Genomic DNA, 6,173 nt, shown 5'->3' on the forward strand with positions numbered 1-6,173 from the left:
GTACAGTAAGGGGACAGTAATAATAATAATAATAATAATAATATATATGCTATTTTAATATGATATATTTTAATGCTAAAGCAGTAATCAGTTCTGATATAAATGGTCCAATAGGCCATATATATATATATATATATATATATATATATATTTGGTAGATTGGTTTATGGGGTGATTTTGAAGGACTAATTAAGTTAATCTTCTATAAGTGTTGTCTTCCCTCCAAAACTGGCATATTAAATGGATATTAAAACACCTTAAAACTTACACCTCAGGAGTTCTTACCTGTTGGGATACTTTGGGAAATGGTGGAAGGCCAGGTGCGGGGTGTTCCACTGATAGTTGTTGCAGTTAATTGCACTACACCGTTTTCTTTTACTTTTTTCCTCTCTCTCCTTCACATCTTGCATGTTCTTTGTCCTTACCAAAGAGGAACACCCCACACCTGGCCTTCTACCGTTTCCCGAAGGATCCCGACAGGTAAGAACTCCTGATAAACTGTTAAAATTCATATTATGGCAAGAACCAATCAGCTAACTAAAGAAAAATGAGTGGCCATCATTACTTTAAGAAATGAAGGTCAGTCAGTCCGGAAAATTGCAAAAACTTTAAATGTGTCCCCAAGTGGAGTCGCAAAAACCATCAAGCGCTACAGCGAAACTGGCACACATGAGGACCGACCCAGGGAAGGAAGACCAAGAGTCACCTCTGCTTCTGAGGATAAGTTCATCCGAGTCACCAGCCTCAGAAATCGCAAGTTAACAGCAGCTCAGATCAGAGACCAGATGAATGCCACACAGAGTTCTAGCAGCAGACCCATCTCTAGAACAACTGTTAAGAGGAGACTGCGTGAATCAGGCCTTCATGGTCAAATAGCTGCTAGGAAACCACTGACCCCAAACACACCTCCAGGCTGTGTAAGGGCTATTTGACCAAGAAGGAGAGTGATGGAGTGCTGCGGCAGATGACCTGGCCTCCACAGTCACCGGACCTGAACCCAATTGAGATGGTTTGGGGTGAGCTGGACCGCAGAGTGAAGGCAAAGGGGCCAACAAGTGCTAAACACCTCTGGGAACTCCTTCAAGACTGTTGGAAAACCATTTCAGGTGACTACCTCTTGAAGCTCATCGAGAGAATGCCAAGAGTGTGCAAAGCAGTAATCAGAGCAAAGGGTGGCTGTTTTGAAGAAACTAGAATATAAAACATGTTTTCAGATATTTCACCTTTTTTTGTTAAGTACATAACTCCACATGTGTTCATTCATAGTTTTGATGCCTTCAGTGAGAATGTACAATGTAAATAGTCATGAAAATAAAGAAAACGCATTGAATGAGAAGGTGTGTCCAAACTTTTGGCCTGTACTGTATATATATATATATATATATATATATATATATATGTATATATATATATATACATACATATATATATATATATATATATATATAGATGGCCTCTTGGACCATTTATATCAGAACTGATTACTGCTTTAGCATTAAAATATATTATATTAAAATAGCCTATATATTATTATTATTAGGGACCGAGCCTAGAGGCAGAGGACTGCAGTCCTCGCCAAAGGCGAGGACCCTCTTGTTTTTGCTGCGTGCGTTTGTAAGTGACCGGGCCCAACAGTGGTGGACTACTCACAAAGAAGTCCTCGCCAAAGGCGAGGACCCTCCCTATAGTTTTTGTCGCATTTTTTCTCACTGACCAGTCCTCGCCAAAGGCGAGGACACTATTGTTTTTGCTGTGTTTATTATTAGGGACCGAGCCCTAAGGCAGAGGACTGCTCACAGAGCAGTCCTCGCCGAAGGCAAGGACCCTATTGTTTTTGGAGCGTTTATTAGGGACCGAGCCCTAAGGCAGAGGACTGCTCACAGAGCAGTCCTCGCCGAAGGCAAGGACCCTATTGTTTTTGGAGCGTTTATTATTGGGTGTGAATGCTGCAAGCATTCACAACCTATGTTCTTCTACCACCAAAATTCTTTATTTTTCTTATTGGGTGTGAATGCTGCAAGCATTCACAACCTATGTTCTTCTACTACCAAAATTCTTTATTTTTCTTATTATTATTATTCTTCCACCGCGTTTTTCAACATCAATTATCTTCAACATACTTCAACCGATTTAAACCATTCAAACTTCTTCTGATTCGGCTTCATTAGGACATTATCGGAAACTTTCAAATTTTTCGTTATGTTTTACGTTCATATTTTCCCGGGAATTCAACGTTAAAATTCCCACTTCTATTAAAGCGGATGGAGCGAAAACGGTTGGACCGCTACTAGTTCCACAAACTTCAACCGATTAAAACCGTTCAAACATGAAAACGTTCAGCTGAATTAGGACATTCACGGATGTATTCAGTTTTTTCCTAACGTTCATACTTTCCGAGATATTTACGATTTTTCCCAAATCCTTTTCCCATTTGGAATGCATTACGGAATCCTCAAAAATCTAAAAATTTCACCTTTTTTCAAACTGTGACTACCCATTCATACTTTCAGCTAGAAACTCCATTCAAAATGGAAAATATTCATCATTTTGCTGACATTTTACATATGATTCAACTTTTCAATACCATTTAAACTTTCAAAAATATTCAGCGTTTTCTAAAACTTTGTTATAATGGAAGTCAATGAGAAAATCCTTCAAACTCACTCATATTCACCCACACGTCACGAATTCATACATTGACGTAGAAACTCCATTCCAACTCTCATATGTTGACGCTGTTGTCGACTTTCAGGAACTAATTCAAATTTTCAGTATCTCTTTTAGTTTTTCTACAAAATCAGTTTAAAATCCATGAAGTTTTCAGCCCTTCTCAGACTTTATAATGGGTGTGTATTGCGTGAGCTAGAGTGGGTGATGTCATCACTAGAGTGAAGAGCAGCTGAAAATTAATCAAGAAATTTTCTCTTCAACTCGCTCATACGGCCACAATTTTCACTGTACATACACAATTCATACCACAAAACGTAGGAAAATTTGTCCTGGTCACAGAAATGTTGACATGGAATCTGTCACACGTACACATTTTTGCTGAGCAGCTCCAAAGCGAAGGGAGCGCCGATTTTTTTCTCATTCACTCCCATGTAATCTGAGAGGAGAAATTTCTGGAAACAGCTGAGGTGCAACACATTTGTAACTCGCTCCTGTGACCCCATTTTGGACTCGAGAAATATAAAACTTGACACGTGCGTTCACGACAAGTGGCTGTCTCTCACCATCACTTTATTTTCATGATGGGACCAACGGTTTGGGTATGGAAAGAATTTGTTCGAGCAGTGAAAATCCATTAACCCTTGTGTCTGGTCCTCATTTAGGTACACTCTTACCTGATGAGGACAAAAATGTCCACGGAAAAAACACCATAAAAATAGTATACGTTAAGATTTTTTTCCAGTTTTTTTTGCATAGATCTTCTATTCTACTTCTCCTCTGATGATCCATACCAAATATTCAATTACTTTCAGACTTTTAACCCTTTAAATGCCAGTATATAGGGTCCTATGACAAAAAATGGCTAAAAAAGCACACAAAAAGACCAATATTTTCAATATACTGAATGCAGACTGGATATGTTGGGTGGGGATTATACCAGTCTTGGACATGTCATTGATTAGTAACACACTTGATTTGGATGGATTTTTAGTTTTTTTGCAATCCCATTTTCCAAACTTTACGCACACTCTTACCCAATGAGGACAAAAATGTCCACGGAAAAAACACCATAAAAATAGTATCCGTTAATATTTTTTTTCCAGTTTTTTTTGCATAGATCTTCTATTCTACTTCTCCTCTGATGGTCCATACCAAATATTCAATTAATTTCAGACTTTTAACCCTTTAAATGCCAGTGTATAGGGTCCTATGACAAAAAATGGCTAAAAAAGCACACAAAAAGACCAATATTTTCAATATACTGAATGCAGACTGGATATGTTGGGTGGGGATTATACCAGTCTTGGACATGTCATTGATTAGTAACACACTTGATTTGGATGGATTTTTAGTTTTTTTGCAATCCCATTTTCCAAACTTTATGCACACTCTTACCCGATGAGGACAAAAATGTCCACGGAAAAAATGCCATAAAAATAGTATCCGTTAATATTTTTTTCCAGTTTTTTTTTGCATAGATCTTCTATTCTACTTCTCCTCTGATGATCCATACCAAATATTCAATTACTTTCAGACTTTTAACCCTTTAAATGCCAGTGTATAGGGTCCTATGACAAAAAATGGCTAATAAAGCACACAAAAAGGCTGATATTTTCAATATACTGAATGCAAACTGGATTTATTGGGTGGGGATTATTTCAGGCTTGGACATGTCAATGATTAGCAACAATATTGATTTGGAGGAATTTTTTGTTTTTTGGTAATGTCAGATTAAAAGAAAAGCTCCCATAGACTTCCATTATAATACATGAGTATTTCCCCATTGACTGTTAATGAGGAAATAGTGACATAAAAATACAATAAATCTCAACACACACACAAACACACACACACACACACACACACACACTATCACTCACTCACTCACTCACTCACGCAAGCACACACACACTCACACCCACACACCTCAACAAGACTGCTCTCATGAGCTACTGTACATTATTTCTAAATTCACTCTGATCCAGGTGTCTCTTTGAAGCAAGGATCAAAAAAGTCCTTGTTTACATAGAAGGCAGTGCAGATACCAGCATGACCCCCCCTCCTGCTCCCATGAACTAATAACAATAATGTGACCCACAAATCACAGCAAAGCAAAATGTAAACATAGCCTGTGAACACCACTGGATTAAACCAGCTCAAGAGCTGTGTGTTCATTTCTCATCATTCAGTCATGGCACACAGACAGAGTAGGTTTGACCAGTTTGAGGCCTTGAAACTAGTCCTTGAAAATGAGGAAGAGATGGAGGATGCCACCACGCCGGAGTCCTCTCCTTACTCCACCTCTGATGAAGAGACACACAGTCAGGGGTGGAGCTCTCTGATGAAGAGAGCTCCACCCCTGACTGTGCTTCCCCCCTGGAGTCGGACAGCTCTGAGTCTGCCAGCTCAGTGGTCAGTGAGGAGCCAGAGGAGACAGCAGCTCCAGTGTGGCGGTCAAAGAGCGGGCAGGTAACATGGTCAGCCTCACATCATGAAACCCTCCGTTTCTTCCCTGGACCCTGTCTGCCTCCAGGACCCACACGCTACGCTGTCAATAGAGTCACCCATGAAGTGAGATCAACGTGGGATCTTTTCTTCACGGATGAGATCATGGAGGTCATACTGGAGATGACAAATCTCCATGGACAAAGAAACATTCAGCACTGGAGGAACATGGACAGGACCGAGCTGGAGGCGTTGCTCGGCCTGCTCCTTTTGGCAGGGGTTTATAGGTCCCGGAATGAAAGCACCCGCAGCCTCTGGAGCCCTGAGTCTGGTCAGAGCATCAAGATGCATCAAGATGCTCCGACCAGACTCAGGGCTCCAGAGGCTGCGGGTGCTTTCATTCCGGGACCTAGCATCAAGATGCATCAAGATGCCTCCAGCTCGGTCCTGTCCATGTTCCTCCAATGCCAAGAGTGTGCAAAGCAATAATCAGAGCAAAGGGTGGCTGTTTTGAAGAAACTAGAATATAAAACATGTTTTCAGATATTTCACCTTTTTTTGTTAAGTACATAACTCCACATGTGTTCATTCATAGTTTTGATGCCTTCAGTGAGAATGTACAATGTAAATAGTCATGAAAATAAAGAAAACGCATTGAATGAGAAGGTGTGTCCAAACTTTTGGCCTGTACTGTATATATATATATATATATATATATATATATTTATATATATATATATAGATGGCCTCTTGGACCATTTATATCAGAACTGATTACTGCTTTAGCATTAAAATATATCATATTAAAATAGCCTATATATTATTATTATTAGGGACCGAGCCTAGAGGCAGAGGACTGCTCAAGGAGCAGTCCTCGCCAAAGGCGAGGACCCTCTTGTTTTTGCTGCGTGCGTTTATAAGTGACCGGGCCCAACAGTAGTGGACTACTCACAAAGAAGTCCTCGCCGAAGGCGAGGACCCTCCCTATAGTTTTTGCCGCATTTTTTCTCACTGACCAGTCCTCACCGAAGGCGAGGACACTATTGTTTTTGCTGTGT

This window comes from Epinephelus fuscoguttatus, linkage group LG21 (genome assembly GCF_011397635.1).
Source record: "Epinephelus fuscoguttatus linkage group LG21, E.fuscoguttatus.final_Chr_v1".
Taxonomy (NCBI): Eukaryota; Metazoa; Chordata; class Actinopteri; order Perciformes; family Serranidae; genus Epinephelus; species Epinephelus fuscoguttatus.